Genomic DNA, 27,653 nt, shown 5'->3' with positions numbered 1-27,653 from the left:
CACGCAGAACAAAGGCTCTTTGCCACTGAGCCAGCTTCCTAGACCAGGACATGAACTTTTTAAGGTTTTCGTTGACTCTTACAAATTGCTTTCCAGAAAGATTTTTACTACTTTACATGATCAAAAACAGCATACAAAGATAGCCATTGTATGTATTATTCTAATATATATTATGGTATATTGCATTACATAATTTCATAGTAGTCAAAGCAGCCTAGATTAGGCTCTAGTAACAATCCCCCAAACTGTGGCCTCTTACAACAAAGGTTTTATTTTTTTTTGTACCTGTTTTATATGTGTGTGTGTGTGTGTGTGTGTGTGTGTGTGTGGTATGTGTGTCAACAGGAGAGCCTAGCTCCTTAAGTCATTTAGGTGGCTGTCATCTCTACAGGTTTCATGTGTACTGTCAGTTGCTTCTGTAATCTCTGTGGAAATATGCTAGTCTCCTAGGTGTGCATTGGCTTAAAATTTATATCTAGAAATGCTTCCTGTCTGTGTCAACTTAGTAGTAACACAGACATACTGAACTCGAAAGGTTATGAAGTGCAGTATTAGCATGAACTAAAAACAGTTTAAATTTTTTTTTAATTTATTACAATTTATTCACTTTGTATCCCAGCTGTAACCTCCTCCCTTGTCCCCTCCCAATCCTCTCCCTTTCTCATCTCCTCCCATGCCCCTCCTACAGTCCACTGATAGGGGAGGTCCTCCTCCCCTTCCATTTGACCCTTGCCTATCAGGTCTCATCAGGACAGGCCGCATTGTCTTCCTCTGTGGCCTGGAAAGACTGTTCCCTACACCCCTCAGGGGGTGATCAAAGAGCCAACCACTGAGTTCATGGCAGAGACAGCCCGTTCCCCTTACTAGAAAGTCTATCTGGAGACTGAGCTGCCATGGGTTACAACTGTGTAGGGGTTCTAGGTTATCTCCATGCATGGTCCTGGTTGGACCTGGTCTAGGTTATCTCCATGCATGGTCCTGGTTTCAGAAAAGACCTCTCGGCCCAGATTTAACTACTTTTTTACATTTACTCATCTATGGTAGGGAGCTCAAGCATGCCCCTGTGGGCATGTGTAGTGAAGGAGAACTTGTAGGAGTCAGTTCTCTCCCTCCTCTGTGGAGGTCCCAGGGATGGAACTCAGGGATCAGCCGTGGCAGAATGCACCCTTACCCATCAAGTCCTCTTGCCTTGAGTCTTAATGAGATCTGGAGCACCACAAATAGCCAACCTTTTAAAAACCACTATAACTTCATTGACAAAAGATGATGCTGGCTCATTTTAATTTGATTTTTTTCCAGTATAAAGAAGTGTGTTTCAGGGGCTGAAGAAATGGCTCGGTGGTTAAGAGCATTGGTGGCTCTTACAGAGGACCTGTTCCCAGCACCCATATGGCAGCTCACTACTGGCTTTAACTCCAGCTCCAGGACTTCTGAGACCTTCACACAGATACACATGCAGGCAAAATGCTAGTGCACATAAAATAAAAATAAATATTTTTTTAAATTGTGTTTCATATTTATAAGATTTTTAGAAATTTAAGTTCTGTTTTACTTACATTTTATAAATATTGTGCTTACTTTTATCCTTCCTAGTTTTCAAATTTCGTTTTTTGTTTTGTGGAGATAGAGCTAGCACGGAGGCTAATTGCTCACTTTCTTTTGAAGATTGAGCTGATACAGATTGACTTGTCTGATAAGTTTTTATCTCAAGGATTATCATTAATGTTAAATAAACATGGTGGGGAATGTAGCTCAGGGGCAGGGTGCTTGCTTTAGCATGTGTGAGGGAGGCCATTTTTCAATCCCCAGCATAAAGAACCAAATATAACATTAACTAATCTAAGCCTGAAGAAAGTCTGGTACTTTTTCCCCCGGTTTGTTTTGAAAGAGGATCTCATGTAGCCTAGGTTGGCGTGGAACCTCTAATCTTGCTGCATGTGTATGTATGTATGCTTGGTTTGGTTTGAGAAGCATGCTGGGAACCTTTATCAGCCCTCTGATTTTTCCCCTTGAGAGGGGGTCTCTCACAGAACTTGAAGCTCAGAGCTGGCTATCCAGTGAGCTCCTGGGATGTCTGGTTTTGCCCCCATGCAGGGTGTACGTGTGTGGCCACGATCTGCTCTTTTACGTGGATGCTAGGGATCCACACTCAGGCTTTTGTGCTTGTGCAGCAAGTGCTGTGTCTAAGTGTTTCTGCTGCTGTGATAAACAACCTGATCCTAACCAAAAGCAACTTGAGGAGTAAAGGGTTATTTCACCGTGTAGCTTATAAATTCATCACTGAGAGAAGCAGGGCAGGAACCTGGAGGCAGGAACTGGACCAGAAGCCATGGAAGAGTGACTTACTCCCCATGACTTGCTCAAGTCTGCTTTCTTATTCCTTCCAGGACCATCTGCCCAGAGACACACCACTCACAGTGAGCTGGGCCCTCTCAGAATCATTATCAATAATGACACAGAACCACAGGCTTGCCCACAGAACAATCTGGTGGGTCATTTTCCCAGTTGGAAGTGCCCTCTTCCTAAATGACTCTGGATTGTGTCAAGTTGATAAAACTAGCCAGCACATGCTCTGACTTATCCCCCAGCCCCCGGGGTTCTTACTTCTGGACTTCGTACAGGTTCTAAAGAGCAACACGATCACAAAAGAGTTAGGGAGTAAATGACCTAGTTGAGGTTTCCCTATATGAAAAATTAAAATGCCAGCTCAGATTTAGTTTTATTGATCATGTCCTTTTTTTCCTTTTTCATTTCAGGTGTCTGTCTAACCCAGGACTTATGCTCTAGATGTTTCTTGGTGGTTTGTCTAGAAAACCTAAGGTGAGATATGTATGAATGCATTTGACACTATATACATTTTATAATGAGAATGAGTTGCTTCTGAAAAATTTAAGGTGACACTTAAGTATTTTCCTAAATGTTTTGATAGGAAGAAAAACTTTATCTCATAGCAGTTTTCATGCTTGTAGTTGTGGGCCAGTTTGGGAAATAAACTGAGTCTATTGCTAAAATTCTTTGAAGTGTATTTTTTAATTGCTTCTCTACTTAAAAATGGAGTTAAGTGTATGCTGCTGATCTGACACATTTAAGGGAAACTTTGGCAGTATCTGATGGTTTTTAATTTTTTCATTTGTATTTATTTGTTTATTTAGAGACAGTCACTATATAGAGCTGGTTGGCCTGGGACTTCCTTTGTGAGGCAGTCTAGCCTGAGCTCACAGAGGTCGGTCCACCTGCCTCTCGCTTCTGGAGTGCCGCCAGTAAAGGTGTGCACCTTCACACCCTCATCTGAAAGGTTTGAGGACAGTTCCTCTGTTAGTTAAGTCAGACTAAGACAACTGATTTTTTAAAGGCCAGTTAGTGACGGGTTTCTGAACTCTCCTGTCTTAGACCGTTGCTTCCTATAATCCCCTCTGTGGCCTTTGTATTAGGGTGTGTCCATTAGTATGCTGATTTCCACCCAGTTTCCCCTTAAAGCTTCTGTAGATAACATTGGACTCTAAAGGTCATATTAAAGTCTTTTTTTTTACCTGTTTTCTTACCTGTTGGCTCAAATCCTTTTCATTTCCAAATTTTCTATTAAAAACCTTGGGTTGGGGCAGGCTGAAGACGGCAGGCTCAGCTGGTGGGCAGAGCTCTAGGTTGCTCCCCAGTACGTTAACTTGACAAGGCGTGCCTGCCCGTTATACCAGCACACAGGAGCGGGAGACTTGAGGACCAGAAATGAAGGTTTTCCCCACACTTAGAGCTGGAGGTTAAACAGATTAATTCATGAAACCCCGTCCCTTTACTCTTCATTTAAAAACTTTGAAGTAGACCATTAAATCTCCAGTCTAATCTTTCTACCTGGAGTCCAGCTGCTCTAAGCCATTCTTGTCACTGTCAACATGGTATTTTTTTTGTCCCTGGAAGATAAATGCCAGCATGCAAGTCTGATATTTTAGAATCCTTCAATGTCTTCAGATTACATAAAATTTTAGATTCCTTCAGAAAACATTGTAATCTTCCGTGAACTCACTAGCATCCTAAGTATGATTGTTTAGTTCATATCACATCTTTACTGAGAAATAATTTACATATCATAAAACTGACTCACTTAAAGTGGACAATTCAATAACTTTTGTTATATTTTCAGAGATGTACAACTATTACCAGTCTAATTTTGAAATATTTCAACACTCTTACAAGTACTAACTCACAGTCAGTAGCCATCTCATTCTGGCTGGCTGCTGATGTGCTTGCTGGCTACTGATTTTTTTTACATCCTATAAAGCAGTGAGGGTCACCCATGTTGTACCATGTATCAGTACCTCATAACCTTTTGTAGCAGAATGATATTCTGTTGTTTGCGTTAGACCCTGGGCTAAAGAAGGTTTCTGAGTAGTCAGCTGTCTGCAAAAGGATTAAAATAAAATTCATTAATCTCTTGGCTGAATTAGGATAGACAAGAGGCTGAACCTATAAAAGTACAAGCTCCTGCTCTCAGGCAGCTTAGCACAGAGGTGCTGGGGCCCTTTCAGTGCTTAGGAAGTTTTATGATTCCAGGGCAGGACCTGATAAAAGACATAAGAGTAGAAATGGGCTGAGGGAGACCACAGGACTAAGTTTTTCATATTTCCCAGCTTCTGGTGAGAGGATGTCAAAGGGCCTAAGGAAAGGTCTCAGCTGAAGGCCACAGAGAGACTTCTAAATGATGGCACCTGATCTAGGAATGCAACTAAGCTCTGAGTTGATTAAGGAACTCAAAGCACATGAATAGTAGAGCCATTAATGATGGAAACAGTAAACTTTATGATTGTGATAAAATACCAACTAACCCAAGTACCCGCTAACTCAGTACCCAGCCCTCAGGTTGAAATCTGTGAATAAACACAATAAAAATGATTCTGTCTACCTTGCCCTAAGCCAATGTTAATTAAAGTTTCAGTTTGGAAAATGCACTTTAAAAACTTGTCTTTGAAAATTTATCCCCCCCATCAACCCATATACAGGACTTCTCTGTGTAGCCCTGGCTGTCTTGGAACTCATGCTGTAGACCAGGCTGGTCTCAAACACAGAGGTCCACCTGCCTCTGCCTCCTAAGTGCTGGGATTAAGGCATAGGCCATCAGTGTCCTGCTTGGAAATTTATTTTTACAATGAACATTTTTGTATCAAGAAGCTGATTGATTCTGCTAACTACAGCATGGGACTATATCCTTGAATGTGACTAGATTATTGATTGATTGAGCAAACAACTGCTTGCTGAAGCACATACTTTGTGTACACAGTCATGTGTAAGACCAGCTTTCAGGCACTGCCTTAAGGGATGTAGGAGGAAGTGTCATAGGATTTAGTCTTGATTCCAGTTCAGCAAGCTGAGGTTTGGTGAGTCCATTTCCTCTGGAGTTAGACTTATCATGAAGGCCAGCTTGTGTGTTCATGTAAAAGTGCTTTATACCTGGGAACAGATGCAGAGCCCCAGCAAGCACTTAGCGCCCTCTCTGCTTGTGTTTCAACTCTAGGCTGGCGAAGCTCCTGGAGCTTTTGTTTGTCACTAACGTTATGTTCAGTTCTTCCAACTTAGAGTTATTTTTTTCTCTTATCCTCTGCTTACCCTCATTTCTCTTGCTGATACACATGATTATCAGGTAGTAAACCTCAGTTCCATTCATTTTCACCTACTTTGTTTCATTTAATGATTACAGTGAATCTGTAATAATTATCTGTGGTATATTGAGGAAAACTTGAGGCTTAGAGAGATTACATAGCTACCAAATGGTATGATTCTGGTCAGTTTTCTGAAGACAGTGTTGTGGTTTTTGTTGTTGTTGTTGTTTGTTTGTTTGTTTGTTTAACCATATGGCTTGAGTCCACCTATGGCCATGTATCATGTACCTTAACTAAAGCAAGCTTTTGATTTCCATTTTCCCTCTTTTTTTTTTTTTAATAATGATTAGTGTCTAACCAAAGTGCTATTATAGAAAAAAATGTATATATTTGATAGCATTACTTGGAAATGTTAACATTAGAACACCATTAAAAGTGTCTTTTTACTATTATGTAACATAGAGTGTGGATCTGGGAATTTTTCAGTGCTGTAAAATACATTTGTCTTTCATGTAAGATGAGCTAATTTTTTCCTTTTAAATTTTTATTAACTTTTAAAATCAGTATAACAAAGTAACAGGTTTTACCCTGGCATTTCATACCTGTATGGCATTATACTTTGTTCTAATTAATCCCCAAGCTAATGTTTTTAATAGGCATATTTTATTTTTAAGGCACAGCACTGTTTATTACAGATGCTCATAAGCCAAATGTACCTGCTCTAGCACAGTGGTTCTCAACCTGTGGGCCGCAACCCTTTACAGAGCTGAAAGATCCTTTCACAGGGGTCAGATATTTACATTACAGTTTATAACCATAGGAAAATTATAGTTGTATGGTTGGGGTCATCACAACATGATGAGCTGTATTACTAAGGTGCTGCAGCATTAGGAAGGTTGAGAGCCCCTGCTCTAGCAGGAGAGTAGGTGAATAGTGTCCTGAGCTTGTCCAGATGTGGTGACTCATGCCTCAGCACTCTGGAGGCTTAGGCAAGAGATCCTTGGAGGCAAGCTTGTTTGAAAGGAATATTTCAAATTATTTCATGATTTGGGAAAGGTATTAAATAGGAAAAATTTTTCTACAATATCTAACCATTCATGCTAGGAGAGGTTTTTATAGTACCTCAGGTTTAAATTAAATTAAGAAAAACCTGCAGTACCTGAGAGGTGGTTGTCAAGAAAAACCAAGACAGAATAAATAGTTTGCTCCAGTCTGAATATCATTCTGATGCCACACTTGAGTCTCACATGCTTCCTTGTTCAGGTACAGGCTCTAGGTAATGATTTTACTTACAGTGCTGTTCCTTTTGGGGTGAATGATAGTACCAACTCACCTGAACCTTCACACTGATCTTTTTGACCCACAGACCCCTGTCTTTAAATCACTGTTTATTTCATCTCTCTCTCTCTCTCTCTCTCTCTCTCTATATATATATATATATATATATATATATATATATCCCTCTTGTTAAAAATTTCCCAGTGGTCATTACTTGTCTGATATTTTATATGAGTAATCCATTTGTCATAATTTAGTTTTTTTTTTTTCCCAAGTGTTGACTTTGAGATGTTTGTGGTGCTTTGAGGTCCTACTTGCTACTCTTCTTAAAAATATCAGAATTCATAAAACTTGAGCAGTGCTGGCTTTTTTTTTTTTCAGTTCTGTGAGTGTAGAAAGTTTCTGCCACTTTAGAGTCATCTACTGCCTCTTCCTTGTGGGAAATAGTTTTTCCTCAGTCTGCTGATTTGCTGGATCAGCAAATTATCATTATATAATGTCTGTTCTTCAATGAGATTTCCTTGTCAGCTTACTAGAAATTAACGCACCTCCCCAACCTGGTTTGTTTCGTGACTTGTGTATTATTTTCTTAGCATCTAATCACTAATTTATTATAATTTATTTTGCATTTATCTCTTATGGGCACAAAGGTCAGTGTGTCTTACTGTTGTATTCCTAGGATCTGAAACAGTGTCTACCATAATGGTGGTCCTATTAAATGCTTTGAATCCATTTTCTCTTTGTTATATATTAATGCTTCCTTTCCCCTTTTCCCTAATTTCTTTGTGTCTTCATTTCTTTCTTTCTCAGAAAGTAAAATCTATTAATGTTTTCCTCAACTAATGTTTATGTTCCTTTGACATTTTTTTCTGTTGTTTGTAATTCTGTCCTTCATAGGGTTATTTTGGAGGGAAGGAAAATCTTACAGTTCTCATACTCTTGAGAAATGACTGTTTGAGTTTATCCACCACTTTCTGGGTGGGTGTCAGAGCCGGTACAGTCTAGTCACAAGTGCAATGAACAGGCAAGAGAAGTGACTGCTAACATCTGCTTCCATCCTGCTTGAGTTGGCCTTTCCCCCAAGGGCTTGTCACTGTCAGCTCAGCAAAATGAAGCTGTCTTCTCACAAACACCTTTCTCCAGGACTGTGGAACAGAAATGATTTCAGGTTTTCAAAGTAAGCTAAAATGTTCCACCAGAACAAAGCTGAACAATTCCCTGCTGTTCCAACTTGAATTCTGACTCAAGACAGCAGCAGGTATTCTCATGAGGGATGCCATTGAAACTTTGTTGTGTCAAAAGGGTAGATTTGTATGTATCAGTGTTGGTAAGGAAGGTGACAACTGCACAAAATAGAATTTTGATTCTTGGAGCTTCTGTTTATGTCATAGTCCTTCTGTATTTGTTTCTTCTAAGTTAACTTTATGGAAAAGAGAAGGCGCTTTTGGATGAACATCATTTCATTTCTTTGCCATTTAATTCTTCCAGCTGTTACTTCATTCAGTATAAAATTTTCCCTTTCTACCCACCTGCTCTCTCCCTCTCCTCCCCTGTATGTATTGTATGCATGTAAGTGTATGTATGTTTGTGTCCATGTGCACTCGCATGGAGGCCAGAGCAGGCCTATTCATTTTCTACTGTATTACCTTGAGACAGGATCTTTTTGATTCTGAAGCTTGCTGTTTTTGTTGGGCTGGCTGGCTAGCAAGTCCTCTGGATCCTTCTTTCTTTGCTCCCTAATATGATAGGTTTACAGGTGTGCATAGCTATGCCCATCTTTTTACATGAGTGCTGGGGGTTTGAAGTTGGGTCATAATGTTTGCAGAGCAAGTACTCTTTCCTGCTGAACCATCTTCCCAGCCCCATGGTCTCCTTTAAAATATTACATCCTAATCATAATATGTGCCATTATCAGTGTGCACATATAGGCTTTCAAATGTAGGTAAATAAAGAATACAATACTAGTATATCAGTCTGGCATTCCTCAATGATACCAAATGTGGTGGTGGTTTGTCTTGATCCATTTTGGTAGATTTTATTTGAAATGATTCTCAGTCTGAGTTTTGAAATGTGCTCCTTACAGTTTAATCCATTCAATATCCTCTTTTAAAAATCCTTTCTTGATGCTCAGATTTATGTCATTAAATTCTACTTCAATTACTTTGTTTTAAAAATTAAGAGGAACTCTATGCTAAATGAGGGTACTAACTTTTTGGTTTTGTGAGTTGCACGGTAAAAAGCTGTTCAGTTGTCTAATGAATGACCAAAATCACATAATCATCTTCATTTGAGAAGAAATTTGTCAAGATTTAACATGCAGTTAAGACAGTATCATCAAACTAAGAATAGAAGAGAAATTTTTCACCTATTAAAGTCCATTTATGAAGTGCTCACAGCCAGCCTTCTGCTGCAGCATGAACTGTAAAACTTTCCTTTGAAATCAGGAGCAAAGCAAGGACCCTATATTATGAATCCTAACCAGAGTGATCAGAAAAAGAAGATAAAATTAACCCAAGCTGGAGAAGAAAAATTAAAATTATCTGTTTGCAGACTTAACATTATAGGTATAGGTAGAAAATTCTAAGATTATGCAAAAAATTGTTAGAACTCATGAATTCACCAGTTTGATGGGTACCATATTAGCCCACAAAGTAATGTATTTCTATACAATTAACAGTGCAACAATATGAGAAATAAAAATAATTAGTAAATTTTACTAATGAGGTGAAAAACTTTAAACACTGAAAACCACCAACTACTGTCAAAAAATTAAGACTTTTTTTGTGTCTTAAGACCATTTGTGTCTTTTATTTAGGTAGTGGAGACATATTACATATTCATGGATCTGAAGACATTGTTAGTATACAAACTAATTCATAGAACCAGTATAATTACTATCAAAATCCCTATGAATATGTCACAGAAACAAAAATTGATCTTAAGAGCATGGAATCGCAAAGGTTCTGAAATAAAATCATGAAAATAACTAATGGAAGCCTCACACCTTTGGTTATTTCAGAACTTAAGACTGGGTGAGCAGGGTGACTTAGTGGGTCCAGTGCTTCCCCTGCCAGCTGAAATCTTGACCTTATCTCCTGTGCTGTAGAGTCATTGTAGAAAAGGGAGCCTCAACTAAGAGAATGCTTCCAGAAGATTGGGCTGTAGGCAAGCCCACAGGCCATTTTCTCAATTGGTGATTGAGGGCGGAGGGTCCAGCCCATTGTGGGTGGGGCCACTCCCTACCAGTGGTCCTGGGTTCTATAAGAAAGCAGGCTGAGCAAGCCAGTAAGCAGCACTCCTCCATGGTCTTTGCATCAGCTCCTGCCTCCAGGCTCCTGTCCTGTTTGAGTTCCTGCCCTGACTCCCTTTGATGATGAGCAATCAGTGATGTGGAAGCATGCGATAATCAATGTTTTCCTTCCCAAGTTGCTTGGGCCATGGTGTTTTATCACAGCAATAGTAACCCTAAGACATCCCCCTAAACCCATTTTAAAAAGCCAGATGCTATGGCACACATCTCTAATCCCAGCTCCCTAGAGAGATGGGAAGTGAACATAGACTTGCCTGGGAGTGCACAGGCCAGCCACTCTGGAATATACAGAGTAGCAGAAACTGGAGAGAAAACTTGCATCAATAAAGTGGAAGAAGAGACGTGACTTTCAAGAGTAGTGTGTCCTCTGACTTCCCCCTGTGCACCATGACACATGCATGCCTCCACTCATACACAATTCCACACACATACACAATACAAATTTTAAAACTACAACAAAGCTAGAATAATTCAAATTGTGTGGTACTGGCATAAAGACAAATGTATTGAGCAATGGAATAGAACAAAAGCCCAAAAATAAACCTTTTTGTCTAAAAAGTGATTTTTCTAAAGTAAGGCCATTCCCGAGGAGGGTCAGGTTTAATTGTTTGTGTTTTCAACAAATGGGTATCTAAACATAAAAGCTGGAGTTGGAACTTTACTTTATATCGTATATAAAAATGAATCCAACACAGCTTCAAGACCAGGATGTAAGAACTAACAGAAAACTTGTAGAAGAAACGCCAGATGAAAAGCCTCATGTCATCAATTTTGACAGTTTTTTCTTGGCTATTACACCAAAAGCATAGGCAGTAAAATAAATAAGGGTAAGTTAGACTTCATTAAAATTAAAAAAAAAAAAAAAACTTCAAATAAAACGACCAACAGAGTAAAAAGGCATGCTTAAAAATGAAAGAAATGTTTGCAAATCACATATTTAATAAGGACTCAATATCTAGAATGCATAAAGAATCTGAAATACGGTCTCAGTATTCATCAGTTTACAGTTGGGTTTAACCATTTAACCCAAAGCTTACTTTGTAATAGTGCTGTGTATTTCAGGCATGCAGATGGTGCTCATTGTTGAATGCCTTGTGTATGCAGATGGTGTTCGTTTTGTATCATGATGAGCTATGAAAACATTAATGAAAAGATACTGAGTTAAGGATCATAAACCCTTGGTTGGCTGTGAGCTGTGGTTCGCTGCCACTGCCCAGCATTATGAGAGAGTGACATGCCATATATTACTAGTCTGGGAAAGTAAGAATTCTAAACTGGCTATAGAATCTGTATGATTTACTGCTGTAAAATTTAAAAAACTTATTGCCTGTCTATCATAAATTGAGATCTGTCTATAACACACACAGGGTCTTTGCAGCTAGTTTACATTTAAAACTCAGCATTTGTTTTGAGATTTAGAGGTTTATTTTAAACATAAAATAAGGTTTTAACATAGTTTAATTTACAGTAAGTTAATTTTCTTAAGGGATAAAATTTTTATGTTTTTATCTGGACTCTACTATGATTAATTTATGACCTACAGGTTTCATTGAGTTCCTTTTGCATCCATCTATTCAATATATATGTATCTGTGCATATTGAAATCAGAGGACAACTTGGGAGTCAGTTCTCTTTTTTTTCAGTGGGTCCAAGGGATGAACTAAGGTCATTGTCAGATTTGGTGGCAAGTGCTATTACCTGCTGAACCATCTCACTAGCATCTGCATTTTCTTTATAGGATTTAAAAAATTAATTTATTTCCTTCTTTATTTTGAGACAGTGTCCCACCATATAGGCCTGCCTGGCTGGAACTCACAAGAGGTCTGCCTGCCTCTGCCACCTGTGTGCTAGGCCTGCAGAGTACACCACCATGCCCAATTGTTGCAGAATTAAAAAAAAAAGGCTTTATTAAATTTATTCCACTGATAATTTTCATTTTTGTAAAGCACATGTGTATGTAGTTAAGTAATTTTTGCGTTCACAGTTGATAATAGATTATTAAGTATGAGGTATTCTATAGTTACACCTTTTAAGGATAATCAGCGGAAGCTTAGGGAAAGTATATCACATGTCTCTTTTATAGATTTCTTTAGAGGTGCTACTTTTAAATTATGGTGTTTCTTTTCCATAAGTTTTGGATATTAAGAGAGGAGAATTTGGCTTCAGGTGTCTTCCTGAATTGTTCTCCATCTTATTTTTTTTTTGAGGTAAATTCACATGATTTGAACATGTACATACAGCACACATAGAAGAATTCAAATTTTAGATGGGGGCAGACATGGGGGCACACACCTTTAATTCTAGCACTCAGGAGGCAGAAGAACTCTTGAGTTCCAGGCTAGCCAGGGCCTACACAGAGAGGCCCTGCTGTCATCCCCACCATCTGTCTACCCATTGAGTTGGGGAGCTGGAGAGATGGCTTGGTCCTCTTTTTTCAGAGGACACAATTTCAATTCCTAGCACCTTTGTGGTAGCTTACACCTGTTTAACTTCAATTCCAGAGGAACTGCTGTGCTCTCTGGTATCCACAGGCACCAGGCATGCATTTGGTGCACAGACATGCATGAAATACTCATTATTATTAAAAATTACTAAAAATTGAGTTGCTGTAGAATCTTTTCCGGCTGTATTTGTCTCTTGTTTGGTATTTTATGTTCAGGGTCTTCAGGTGCTATGATGATGCTAACAGGCTCATTTACTTTGGAAAAACAGTCACATTCCCAGTTTGGTCATATACTTCACATTATTGATTATAAGTTTCAATGATCATTCTTTCTGGATATTAAAATCACTACTCACGGAAACTTTTTTTTTTTTGCTAGTCTTTCAGTGACATTTTCTTTACTCAATGTTACATCATTTTGATTCCTTTCAGAATAGAATATTAATTTTTTTCTTGTTGCTTTTATGACTCCATTATCTTCTCTTACTTTTGTTTATGTGGACTTTAAATTTTTGTTTCTCAGACTTTAGGTGTATCTCAAATTTTAGGAGTACCTCAGACTTCAGCTTGCCTTTGACTGCTAGCACCTAAGCTTTTATTGTCCTTTTTCTCACTCATTTTCTTATCTTTGTTTTCCTCCCCTAAGCATCTATCTAATACAGTAAATGTGTTTGGATATTTGCTTAACATTGGAAAATGGGAAGTGTTTCCTATGAGTGTGCTTCTGATTTCCATAGATGGCCCTTGGCTGTATATTCTAGTTTATGTGTTGAGAGCGGTGGGTCCAGGAATCACAGACACCTTTCTGCTGCTGCTTGTAGTTGCCTGAGTTCTCTCAGAAACCTCTACTCAGATAAAGTTGAATTCTTGACTACTTTGCAGAAGAACTCGACGAAGGAAGGCTGGAATTTCTAAGGAACAGCTTTAAGTGGATTTAAGCCTGAGAGTTAGTAAAAAGAGAGGTGTTTCAGATAAGAGTAGAATACATCCAAGTGTAGCTGTGGGCTTTTCAATATTCATATGCATAATTTTGTGGATTCTAAAATTATATCTACCAAAGGGTTCCTAAGGGACCTCTCCCCTTTTCTTTTTTTCTATAAATGAGATTGTAGGGTGGTTCCTGGGTTGCACTGGGTGGGACTACAGGCTTATGGGTCAGAGCATTAGCTCACAAAATACATTGTACAGGAAGTCAGCTTTGTTTTTACTGTGATCAGTTTATTGGCTTGTGAGATATATAGAAAATTATAAATTTACATCTGGGAAAGGAGCATAGCCACACTCAAGCTTGTGTGTACTTAGACCTTACCCATGGTTCATTACTGCATTGACATCCTTATTTGAAATGCTATATAAAAGGATTATTGTCTCTGTAGACAACCAAAGAGGAAAATTTGTTAATTATGTTTGCATTTTTTATTCTGCGCTGGCTTCAAGCAGACTCTGGAGTATCTTTATCATGTCCCACTATACTTTATCAATATTGTGATGATAATCTTAATTTTCCCTTGAAAAGAATCATATCAAAAGTAAAATTGGAGGGTTGTTGGATGTTCATTATAAGATTAATTAAGAAATTCTAGGTTTTCTTTTAGTATGACCATACAGTTTATATCTCTTTAAGCACCATTTAAAGATTCTTAGACTCTAACTCCATTTCTCATTTATACAACTGGGCAACCAAATTGAAATGAGGACTTGTTTTTATAAGCCTAGTGTAGTGGACTCATAGCTATGATCGCAGCTGTTGGATGGTAGATGTGGAAGTATACTGAGGGAGATGGAGATAAGAGAGTATTTATTTGGATAAGATGCCTAATTGTTATGAATAAGATAAAGACAGAGTAGGTCAGGACGTCTATCATTCAGAAGAGACCAATAAGCGGAAAAGCCTTTGGTCTTAGTAAATTTTCCTAAAGGGCACTTTGTGGTTAGAGAATATGAGGGCAAGCCCTCCTGGACAAATAAGGCCTGCCCACCGGCCATGTGGACCATTTAGCTCTTAAGCTGTAAATGGTTAGGTTTGTGTGTGTTCATCACGGTTCTTGAAATGCAAACATGAATGAGCCCGACTCCCTGCTCTGGAAGCTTTTGTGGCTATAGACAAGTGGGTGCAAGACCTGTGCCTAGTCTGCTCTTTTGAGAAGCCTCTTTCGCAGTCTGAGAAGTTGACTCACGCTGTGTAGTGTTTGATGGCAGCCAGCCTTGTGTCATTGTTAGTCTTCCTATTTTACTTTTTAAAATTAAGATTGGTATTAACTGTATATTCAGGATCCCACAATCCTATGATCCCACCATCATATCTACCTTAGTGAAAGAGTCCCCAGAAAGGGATATGATTGGGTGTAGTTTTTATTTCTTAAAGTGTGATGATTGGAGTGGGAGCATATAACATGCTGGCAAGTCCCTTTGAATTAGTGAAGTAGATACTGGAAATACTACCTAGAAAGCACGAAGTAATTGAAAGTAATAAGCTATATAATGTACAGTACAATAATATAGAAAATAGTGTTGGGGAAAATTGAGCAAGTGTGGTTTCCAGTCTTTATGTTACTAAAGTCTGAATAAAAGACCAACAAATTTTACAGCCTTTGCTATCACCCTTGTGTGGAAGGTAAGTCCCTATTTCTGAAGACACAATATACTTTAGATTCAGGTTCCAGAAGAAAGCCTCTTCCCTGAAGAATAGCTCTCATGATACTAAAAGGCCCCATGCTAACTTTCAAAGAGGGAAAGCAACCAACAGTTCTACCCAGTGATGGTACATCTGAACCACAACAACAAGCATGGCCTAGTAACCTTACGGGTGCAGTAATGGCATGCATGCCCTGTCGGTAACCAACAGCTCTCTAATTGGACTTAAAACCTATTTAAAAAGTGGGAAAGCAAATGGAGATCCTGGTGCTGTGATCTGATGAGAACCTCTCGGTATATTTGAAGTGTGTGCTGGCCAAGTTTACTTTGTATTTTGTTTCTAAATCATTTACAGATGAACTACAGATTCATAGTGGCAGTTGTTTTATAAATAGAAACATTATTTCATGGCTTGTTGGATATACTTTAGTCCATTAACAAAAAAATAAATGTAATTTGTTTTATGAAAATAGAATGATATCTCATTTACATTTTAGGTTCGAAAAGCTTGAACACGGCCTATTTTGCAGTCCAACATTTTCTTCATTGCCTGTATCTTTCAGTACCCACTGTGTTGCAACTTGTCATCAGTACATACTTTTTGGGTTTGGCTTATTTTTCTTTCTTTGACTAGTTGCCAGTTGTCCAGTCATGCAGAATAGGTATTTTTGTTGTTTTTACCCGAACATTTACATGAGAACAACTCCTGTGTTCCTAAATCAGCTGTCTATAATACTTAACGATTTATCAGTTTCTTAGTTACTAACCATAAATTGTGTGTGCTACTATAGAAAGAGCCATCTCACCCATAGATGAGTGTTTTCCCTGCATGAGTGTATTTGTACCACTGGTGCTTGGGGAGGCCAGAAGAATGTGGTGGATCTTTTGCAATTGGAATTACAGACTGTTTTGAGCCACCTTGTGGGTTCTGGGAATCAAACCAGGTCCTTTGAAAGAGCAGCCAGTGCTCTTAACTGCTGTGCCATTTCTTCATCTCCAGAAAGAGAAATTTTTGGTACCATGCAAACTGAAAAGGATCTCAGGACTGACATTGAATAGCTGTCACTGCTACACCTGCCTCATCAGTAAAACTACCTACCCCCTTCTAGATTTTTTTTGTGTTGTATCTCTAGCATTATGCCTACCATACATCAGGTAGCAAGCAGATACAATGTTTTTTTTTTAATTTATATTTTAAATTTGTCTACTTGTGTGATGTTTGTTTGTTTCAGTTTAAGGTAATCTTATAGTGAATACTTTTAATGGTAAATAAAGAATGTTAGCTATATGATGCCAGACCTTCAGTTGAGGTCTCTAAAAAAAAATGTGTTTGTTATCAACTCTCCTAAAATGTGACATAATTGTGTCACATTTTAAAAACTTCTGTAAAATGTGTTTATCTAGCTTTGTTGGTGGTAGTGGTGCATGCCTTTAATCCCAGCACTCAGGAGGCAGAAGCAGGTGGATCTCTCTGAGTTCAAGGATAGCCTGGCCTACATAGTGAGTTTCAGGACAGCCAAGGCTACACAGAGAAACTTTGTCTCCAAAAACCAAAAGAAAGAAGGAAAAAAAAGAATGTTTATCATATAGTTTTATTCTATATTAATATATTTAATACCAGAAATCTTGCAATATCAGTTTGGCTAGCAGCTTTGTACATATATGTGTCCCCCACCCCCCATTGAAAAAGAAATCGAGGATCACACTGGGAAAGCCTTTTAAGAACGTTAAATGTGCTAATGGGCCAATCTGGGGATTAAAGTCCATGTGGTATATGTAAAGTGATCTCAAGCTTGTTATTGGAGAATGAAGGTTCCATTATCAGATTAGACTCATCTCCATTGGGACTACAGAGTAGTTAGTGGTCCTAGAGCAGCTGGGAGGGAGCTGAGTTGCTTTTGTAACATCAGAGCATTCTTGAAGGCAATGTGAACGATCGCTGTTTTGGGCTACTGTGTCTGAGGTGAGTTTCTTTCTTCATAACATTGCTATCGACTTTCAAACTTCAAAGGTTGAGTATGAATACCTTTTTTTAAAAAAAAAACTTCAGTCTTTGGTTTTATATAATAATACTGCTTTTTCTTAAGCAATGTTTAATGTCTGATATTTTTTCAACAAAAAAATCTTGCATTTGTATAGATTGCTTTTATTTAGCACAGGGTGTTACCTCTCAGTGTTTGCATAAAAGAATCCAACACCAATCTGTAGCTTTTCTGTTAAATGAAAATATTATATCTTGGTGTTTGTGTACTTTTTTATTTTTAGTATGAAGTTCCACTAATACCTAATATTAGTGTTATACATTTATATCATTGTAAAAGTTAGTTTGTCTCATATTATCTGCTCCTTATTTATATAAAATAAGTTAATAAAGGAATTCAGACAGATATATAGAATCTATTAAAATCAGGTTTGGATTATCTTTTTGGCTTTGGAACTCGATGATTTGTCAGGTTCTTTGAGCAGCTGGTTTCAGCCTAAATGCACTCCCACTCTAACAGCAATTGACCTACCCTAGAACTGGAGTCTGGGATGCAGAGAGCAAGCAGTTCAGCCTACCATGTTGTTTCCTGGTTTGTAAAATCTGGGTTTTCTCGAATGCAGTTTTTATTACTGTAGAGAACAGTGAGCCTTGTTAAGAATGTTTGGATTTTCCTTGAGTATACAAAGGCTTCCTTTGAATTTAAATGGTATTCAGATAACATATTTGTAAGTAGATCTAAATATTCTTAATTGTTGAATATGTACGTTTAGTTGAGGAAAATAATAGGATCAATTTCTGAAGCTTTTCAGAATAGAGTATGTGAAATAGGCTGTGTTCTGTCTCCCTGTAGTGTGAGTTCATTTGTCACCGACAGTTTTTTTCATGCATTCCACATATTAAATCAGTTTCTACATAGAATAGTGTTAACAATACAGACTACATGGGAGGGAAGTGAGTGTCAGTTTCAGACACTCTTCAACATCACAGGCACTTGTCCCTCCTCAGACTGTTGGACCTTGATCCAAAAAGAAAGCTTTTGTGATGAAGGGAATCTTTCCTGTAGTCAGAGAATTCTGCCTTCAGATGCAAGTACAGGCTCAACAAAGAGGGGTCACAGGGCAGATTTTCATCCCTTCACCTTGTTTATGGCAGAAGGAAAAATAGGTCGGTTTTTCATTTTTAGGAAGTGAGTCTAATTTTTGAAGTGATTCTGGGATATCTGTTTTTGTTGGAGATATTTGGATCGTTTATTTCTCCTAATTTAAAGTCTGCTTGTTTACTTTTCTGTTGGAAAGATTAGCAAGATCCAAGGTTTGGCAGCTTGTCATTAGAGAGTAATTGAAATGTTTGTTGCTAAGTCTCCTCATCTAAGTTCATAGTCTAGTAGTTTTGGTATTCATTATGTCATTCTGTAAAATCTACAGTGGAAATGAGGGAAGCAGATGGGGAGGTTAAGTACTTCAAGACAGCAGGCTAAAATGACTTAGTAAATGGAGAGATCTAACAGTATCAACTATTTTTGTGGGGAGTATTTTGAGGTCAGATTTCTCTTTTAATTTAGAACATTTAGTAAACAAATTGAAATTATACAGTTTTAGATTTCAGGCTATTGAAGTTAGTTTGTGATTATTGCATCTTTAAAATTATAAATTGTACCAGATCTTCTGTCCATACTGAGTGACCTTATATTTTTGCCCATCTTAATCCATTCTTCAAAACTAATCCATCTTCATATAGCATAAGTAAAATTTAAGTTGAATATGTTTCAGGATCAGTGAATTGTATCAAAGAATCTTAATCAGCATGAGGGAGAGAGCCGTAAGAAAACAATGGATATGACAGCTGGATTATGAGATTTTAACTGGAAAACCTATCATTCATCTTAGAAATTGAAAAATTTGACTTATGTATTATTGAGGGAAAGGACATGAAAGCTCTTTGAAACTTCTTTTTGTCATTAGTGCTAAAATTAAAAGGGTGCTTCTCCCTGGGGACTTTAGCTTGCCAAGAAAATGCAAACTTTAGGAGGAAGTTAACTGCTTCTGGCTTTGCAGTGGCCATAACACTGCTCATTTGTCCCTTTATGTGAAAGGGCTACTCTGCCATGGCCATGCTAAGCAGTTTTAAGAGAATGCATTGTAGCTGGCTTCTCCTGCTTCATGTTATCTTCAGATTTCACTATGTATGTGATTCAGGAACTGAATTCAATTTGATACATCATTGCCCTGCACCAAATTGTCTTGCAGACACTAGCAGACACATTATTTCAGTGTTTTTCTATGGAGATTATGGATACAGTATTAGAAATTATTTTCAGCCACTGTGAAAAACAGTATGAAAAATATACTGTGGATCAGTTTAATAATGCATTTATTGAACAAAAATTTATTGCACTCGTATCCCACAAGTAGATGCTAGAAGCATGTAGATAAATAAGATTTGATTCCTGCCCATAAGGATATCATTGTCTAGTTTTTAAGCTTTAAAGTTTGGTGTAGAGAAATAAGAGGCTCAATCAGTTTCTAAATGAGGTGGCCTAACTCCCAGCTATGAAAACCAGTGAAGTGAATTGCACAGACAAAGCATCAGTTGTTAGTGTTGATAGTCTATTTTGTTCTGTTTAACACTCCCTCCCCACCCCCACCCCAAAAAAACCCCTGGGAAATAAAAGTGTAGTGAATAGTAGAATTATTCCTCTAGAAAATTGTGTGGTGATTATTAAATGTTTTGGTAAAGGTTTCTCTATGGCTAACTACATACATGCCTCACACAAAGCACTGGGGATAGGAAATGTATGCAGCCATGCATTTTGTTCTTTAAGAGGCCGGTTCTGAAAAGATCTATATATGAAGTAATTACACTGTGCTGGTAATAGCCATTCATTTTATTGTTAAATTTTGTAACAAGTGATTTCTCTCGCTAGCTGTGACCCTATGGAGTGCATAGAGACTCAAGAGTTTTTCTGGCAGCAGTAATATTAGGGCAAACAAAGAGGAAACTAAAATTATGAAGCAATAGTTTTAGTGACAAGGGAAAAGTTTACATGCTCTAAAAAGCACAGAAACATACTGTGTGGGCTGGGCAGTTGAGAGCCCCTGATGTTCCTCCAGAGGACCCAATACCAGTTCCTAACACCTGTCAGGTGGCTCACAACTGTCTGTAACTCTGTGTCCAGGCCTCTGACACCTTCTGGCTTTCATGGACACCTGGACACAAGTTGCATCACATGTATTACGGACATACACAGACACGCTAGACACACACAAAGTTTAAAAATGTGTGCTGATGTATATTTTCCTAGAAGAAGGTACTTTTGTTTTGTTTGTTTGTTTGTTTGTTTGTTTGTTTGTTTGTTTTTTAAGGCAGGGTATCTCTGTGTGTAGCTTTAGCTCTCCTGGAACTCACTCTATAGACCAGACTGGACTCAAACTCACAGAGATCCGCTTGGCTCTGCCTTCCAAGTGCTGTGGTTAAAGACATTGACCATCACTGCCCAACTCTACTTTTGTATTTTTAATAAAACCCTATTTTGGCCTTGCTCTTTTGTTGATCTTTAATGATACTTTCCATTGGAAACAGCTTATTTTTTTTTTCAAATGAAGAAAGTAAACAGTAATAAAGATCATCACAGTGATTCAGCCAATAAGAGCAGTCACTTTGCTCTGCTCTGATTTGAATGCAGCTTTAATTTGTAGCGAGAGGCCTGTTATTTCAAGACAGATAAGACAGCCTCATGGACAGAAGTAATTATTTCAGGGAAATGGATTTGCACAGAGTTGTAGAGGTCTCTATGCAGAATTTCTGTTTTGTGTATTGGCTCGTTGAAGTGTGCTTTTCCTATTGTATCATAAGCCCTCCTTAGGTTTTCTGTGTTTCCATTAAAAGTTCCGTGTGTAGCAGATGCAACCACTTTTTCTTCCCTTTACTTGTATTTAGGAATTTTCAAAATGAATGATGAACTCTTTGGTTACTTCAGAGCTAATGATTATGTTGCTGAGTATAATCTTATTTTTATCAATTTCTTCTACAGTTTTAGATCACTAAAAAATTCAAAGCCTTGAGTTTTACAGATAGTACATGGCTAGACTTTGTTTTGAAAAATCTATGTAGGGTAAATTATTGCTTACTTGCTGTTTGCTACAATTTGACATTGCCCTGAACATTTTCTTGTTTTATGTGTGAGTTTCTAGCGGATGGAAAGGAAACTTAAAGGTAAGTCTAATTAATTTTAGAGATAAAGTGAGAGGATGCCATTAGGTCAGGGCATTTGTTAAATTTTGAGTGTTAGAACCTAATGGTTAGGATTTCTTTAATCACAACTGAAGGAAATTGTACCCAGAGCCCATTAGTTATTAGTCTTCTTGATTCAAGGTCAAGGTTTGGCAGGGCTCCACATTTTGAACTAAGATTGATTGTTTTGCTATCTTCAGAAAGCTTATAGAATATTGGCTGCATTGTTAGATGCTTTCTAGCCCAAGAAACCAAATTCCAACTCTGATGAGTAGTAGCTGCCTTGGGGACTTGATGGCAGTGAGAAGGCTGCTAGGGAATGTTCAGGAAGAAGTGCTGCACCACCATGTTGGGAAGGGGGGGTGGATTTTGTATTATGACGTAAGTTTGCTAAAGTCAGAAAGCAGTCTAGAAACAAACCATGAGCCATTCTTAACCATCTTACACTTGAGAAAAACCACTTTCCTGTCAGATACTTCCAGTTTATTGTCCAAATTTTCATTGTTTTGGTGAACGCCTATGTTATAAAATTTCTCCTCTAGTATTACTTTCTTTTTCATAAGTTACTATTCTGCATTAAACTTGTGATATCCTAATACAAAAAGTTTCATGTCTACTAGGATTGCAGATGGGCCATCATACCCTACCAATTTTTATGTGAGTTCTAGGGTTCCAAACTCCGATCCCTCAGGCTTATATGGTAAGCAGTTTACTCATTGAGCCATATCTCCTGGCCCCAGAGATAGTCTTTTGAATTGAAATCTAAGCATGTGTATATGTACATTAGGAAAGGGTGATGAAAGGGTGTGTAGAGATGGGTGGGTATACATACAGCTGGAAGGCTGCATATCAAAACACCTGTAATCTTTACTCATGACATCACCTAAGTTTATCTGTATTAGTTTTTCTATGGTAAACATGTATTTTGCTAAAATCTAAAATTACAGAGACCTATTTTATATCTGATTATACATGTCCTTAGAAGAAAATGAGACAGATTAAATGTTCCTCAGGTGTTAATACTGTGATAGCATTATAGCTGAGTTACCTTCTATCCAGTGAACGAGCACTAGCCTGCGCACAACTTTCACGCATTGCCTTATGCTCTTTGCACTGTGTAAAATGAGAGCTTACATTTTTGCAGACAGCCACTGTGTCTTTCTCACTAGGTAGATTCTTGCCGTGGAGAATAAACCTAGTCTAGTTACTCATATATCATGGCTTAAGTTCTTTAATCCTCTACATACATACATACATACATGCACACAGGTGTGTATATAACATATAATTGTGAATTTTTAAAAATTTTCAAGCATTGTACATGCATAGGTTGTATTTTAAGCATCTTCCTCCTTATATTCCTTTATCTTCCTTTTTTTACCCCTCCAAAATTGTGAGGTTTTTTTACATTTTAGATTATTAATGTGTCCTTTTCCATTAAAACATGTAATGTTGAATTTATATCAAGCACACTAATAGGTTTTAACGATAAATTAAAAATATACAAGAGCAAATTAGCTGAGAACACCTATAAAATACTGTGATAGTTAATGGTGACCTGACAGGATCTAGAGCCATCTCGGAGACAAAACTTTGGGCTTGTCTATGAGGCAGTTTCTAAATAGCATTAATTGTAGTGGGAAGAGTCACCCTACATGGAGGCAACACTGTGCCTTTCACTGGAACTGATGACTGAATAAAAAGGAGAAGCTCTCTCAACACCAGTAGCCATTACTCTGCTTCCTGCCTGCTGATGCAATGTGACCCTCTCCTGCTGCCCTGCCTTTCCCACCATGACGAACTGTGCTCCTAAACTGGGAGCCAGGATAGTCTTATAGTCTTTTCCTCCCTTCAGATGCTTTTGTCAGATATCTTGTTTCAGCAATGGAAAAAAAAAACCAAAACTAATACAAATACTGTTTTCATATTTGGCTCACAAATCAGAAAGAAACTTATTTATGTAAGCTTTTTTTGGTGACCTAAGTGGGGTGTAGATGGGAAATAACTGGGTGACAGAAACTGGTATATGATGACTTATCTGTCATGTGACCACTTTCTTTACTTTATTACAGTTTTAAATTTGCATATCACTATCATTTTCAATGTGATCAGCTACTCATATTTTTAAAACTTTTTAATGATTCTTTGTGAATTTCATATCATGTACCCCAGTCCCACTCATCTCCCCATAACCTTGTGTCTCCCCTTGAGAACAAAGCTCTCTTATCATGGAAGCTGTGGTGTGTTACACACACAGTATACCACAGTACGCCCTTCCCCCCGCCCCCATCTTTACTTGCAAGTGTTTGTTGCAGTGAGTCATTAGTCTGGTTTGAGGCCTCTGAACTTCTGCTACACTGGATCTTTACTGGGACTCCTCTCACATATCCCATTGTTGCCCTGTGTCAAGGAGATCCTGCAGCTTTGGGTCTGCAGGACTGGTCCTTTCACGTGCTTCAGCAAATCATAGATGGGGTAGATAGTGGGGTGAGCCACCTCAAAGTCTTGGATATGTGCTTGTGAGGTAGCTGAGTCGGTCAGCTCCTTAGCTCTCCTGTGTCTGCACCCTCAGGGCCAGCTCTCCTGCTCGCCACAGGTGGCAAGAGATGTGAGTGGACGGGGGGGGGGGGGGTGGGCATCTTGCAATACTGTGCATGGGGCGGGGCCAGCTCCCCTGTGCTCAGGCCCTCAGGCCGGTTCACCTGTACCCTTGCCACCAGGGTCGGCTTTACCATATTGCCCCCTAAGGTGCAGGGTGCTTTCCGGAGTGCTGCAACTATTGAGGGGTGGGGACAGCTCTCCAGAATGCGACAGCCAACGAGGCGCAGGCCCAGCTCTGTGCGGCCCTTGGACAGCAACATGGTCTCAGGCAGTAGCCCAGACCAGGAACATCTGCATGGCTTTTGGTTGTAATCTGGGCTGTGGCCATTGACACAGACCTCTGCTGCTGCATGGCCACAGACCCAGGCCTAGCCCCTCAGTGGCAGCCCAGGGCTGCGACTTCATGGCCTCAGGTGACAGGACAGACTGCTCACATCAGGCTGCTCCTCGTCACTCGTTTGTCTCTAGTTCCACTTCTCTTCATGCGCTCAAACCATTCAGCTTCTCTTTTTTCCCATCTCTCCACCCCATACTTGCGCATTGCGGCAGACAGGCCTTTACAGCGACTCATTTTATACACAGAATATATTGAACGTTTGCCACCTACGACGTGTAGATGGTTGAGTTTTGGGGATTCCAGGGGTAGGATTTTTTTCTTGCTAGAAACCATTGTTTCTGTATAAATTATAATTTATGGCAGCCTCATAAGTTATTCTTCCTGTCTCTGTTTCACATTTGCTTCTTTTTAATTAGGAGAGTCAAAACCAATGGTGGCAGCTGAACGCTGTATGAACCACAGAGATTTGAGGATAACTGTGAATGCTTTTCAATCTTTCAGTATACTACTAGTATCAAATGAAAATTGTAACATGATTTGTAAATATTTAGTGTATTTCTAGCAGAAATGAGAAACTTTTCTGGAGATGCAGTTCTGTTGTAAGTGCTTGCCTAGCATGTGTGAGGCTGTAGGTTCTGTCACCACTGCTGCAAAAAGAAACAGAGACAGTTAAAAGAAAAAGGTGAGTGTCTGGGGAGGTGGCTTAGTTGGTAATGTACCCGCCCCCAAAGGTGAGGACTTAAGTTTAGATCTTCAACACCCCACAGAAAAGCTGGGTGTGCCAACATGTGTCTGGAACCTGCAGAGCTGCACGACACAGACAGGCAAGTCCCTGGAGCTTACTGCCCACCAAGCCTATCTGAATGCTGAGCCCCAGGTTCAGTGTGACACTGTGTTAGAGAGTGATTATAAAATGCACTTGATACCGACGTCTGGCATGCTCGCATGTATACCTACACTCACACATGCACATACACACATAAACACGTGGATATACCACACATACATGCACTAAAACAGAGTCTCCTTTTTTTTTTTTAAATGCAGTTTATTCAGGAACCTTGAACAATCATCTGACCCTGGGGAAAGCCAGCCCATAGCTTAAATAGCCTCTGGGTAGCCAACCCCAGCGTGCTGTGATATTTGTGGGTTTGTTTATGCTAAAACTCAATTATTTAGGTTAGAATTTATTATTTTTTAAAGGAGACATTTAATGGGCTTTTTAAAACTTTGATTTTTAAAGTCATTTAAAATGTAAAACTTTTACATGGTGTAATCTTACTGTCTTGGCTTTGAGCAGAAATTTCAGCATTATGAATATCTCCTCCAATATTTTGGCTTTTTTTGCATTGCAATATTTGTTGTCAGGTACAGGCCTAGAAGAGGCCTCATGTAACATAAATAAGCATTTAATTAAGGGGTAATGTAAGTGGGACCAGAATATGTGAAGTGAAACAGATATACTTGATCAGCCACAAAAACTACTTGCTGCTTAAAAGCCTTGGTCCTCAGTGTCATAAAGAGGACCATCAGAAGAGCAATGATGTATCAAAACTGGTTTTTCTCTACCCTTAGAGTATTGCAGGCTCCCCTTCTCCTACCGCTTACAATGAAGCCGACATTGGAGGAAGGCATACATTATTAACTGGAATGTGGTCAGGGAGTCAGGTGCAAGCAAGGGATACGTTGGAAATGAGGCGAAGTGGGAAAGGCCTTATCTCTGCTAGTCTGAGTTACACTGAGTAATAATAGTCTCATGGAGTAGGGGATGCTCTCTCTCCACATGCTAGTTGTACTTTATAGCAACCCTGTAAGGTTGGTTTCAGTTTTACAAATGAGGTCATAGAGCCTCAGAGCGATTAAGTCACACTGGTATGATTATACTTGCTTCGTTCTGATACTTTTTTAACCATTTGCCGGATGAATGCTTATTTTAAAATAGCTATTTTAAAAGTTAGCATACTTTTAAAAGTTAAATTATACTGTGTTTATACTATATTTTTAGTATTTATTTTATGTTTTGTATACTAACATTTGTTCGCTAACTATGTTTCCAGCACTTACAATGTATTATGAAGGATGTAGTAAAATAAGAAAGTCTAATATTTTCCACTGGGTTTTTCAAATTAAATGTTGTAATCTTCTGTACACAAAATGTAAGAGCCGAATAATAGAACATCTACATTTTTTTTAACATATAAGTTGTGTCCCTTCTGTTGAGGTAGGGAAGTTTGTGTAAAAGCTAAAAGGCAAAGTCAATTGACATTTTCTTTGATCTAACTTATAAGAACAGATTCAGAAAATGTATCTTGTTCATTCATTGTTCAGTCCTTGTTTCTTCAAAATGTTTTTTTAATGTTTCATTTCATCTTTTTAAGATTATGTGTGTGTGTATCTTTATATTCACACATGAATCAGGTACCTGTGAGTTCTGTAAGTGTTGGATCCCCATGGAGTTGGAGTTTCAGGCAGTTATGACTTGCTTGCTGTGGGTGCTGAGCACTGAACTCTGATCCTCTGGAAGGAGAGTAAATACTCTTCTCTGCTAAGCATTTCCTAGGCCCTGTGAGATGCTTTTATGGAGAGTAAACTTTGCGCAGCCAAAGCCTAGAAGACATAGTTAGCTAAAGTGATATTTGGGCTGAGGGAAGGGAAGCTGTTTAGCATAGAGTTCAAGGGGGACGTTTTTATTAAGATGCTAACATCTTATTAACTTAAATATTTGTATGCTTACTTCACTTTCTCCTTCATGATCTCCTGCAAGTCTATGGATCCTTTATTTTGGCAATGCTTTTTATAAATGTCCTTTATAATTTATGAAAATATCAATATTAGAAGTTTAAAAGTTTTGATTGTTGATGTTTACTTAAGCCAATTCATTGATGATCCCGTCAAGTCTCATTTTACAAAGAAGCTAAGGCCCTAGTAAGTCATGATGTACTTAATGCATAGACCAAGTGTCAGACCTGAGACTTGACTTGGCTATTTGTCATGATTCCAGTCCTCCAGCACTAGTCAATAAAAGCATGAAGGTCAGTAAAAATAATTTATATTCCCATTTGTTACTTTCTTCATTGGTTTGGGAAATGATTAAAGAAATAAGAAGTAATAAAAATCTTTAAGATGGACTGTGGGAAATCCTTTCAGTGAAGTATGTGGAACTCTACTTAAGAAACTTGTAAATTCACTTAATTTCTGAAGACACTTATTTATGGGCACGCCACCTTTATAGTGTGTAATACAGTATG

The 27,653-nt window shown here is 38.4% G+C and overlaps 1 protein-coding gene across 3 annotated transcripts in view; it reads left to right on the top strand.

Moving 5' to 3' along the window:
• Positions 1-27,653, top strand: part of Peak1 (pseudopodium enriched atypical kinase 1) — a 239,720-nt gene that overhangs the window by 42,263 nt on the left and 169,804 nt on the right. For all 3 annotated transcript variants that reach the window (XM_060374271.1, XM_060374279.1, XM_060374285.1), the window contains one exon: positions 2,757-2,820. The gene's annotated coding sequence lies outside the window, so the exon portion shown is untranslated. The remainder of the gene's footprint in view (positions 1-2,756; positions 2,821-27,653) is intronic.

This window comes from Meriones unguiculatus, chromosome 1 (genome assembly GCF_030254825.1).
Source record: "Meriones unguiculatus strain TT.TT164.6M chromosome 1, Bangor_MerUng_6.1, whole genome shotgun sequence".
Classification (NCBI taxonomy): Eukaryota; Metazoa; Chordata; class Mammalia; order Rodentia; family Muridae; genus Meriones; species Meriones unguiculatus.
This window is presented reverse-complemented; position numbering and strand designations above follow the sequence as displayed.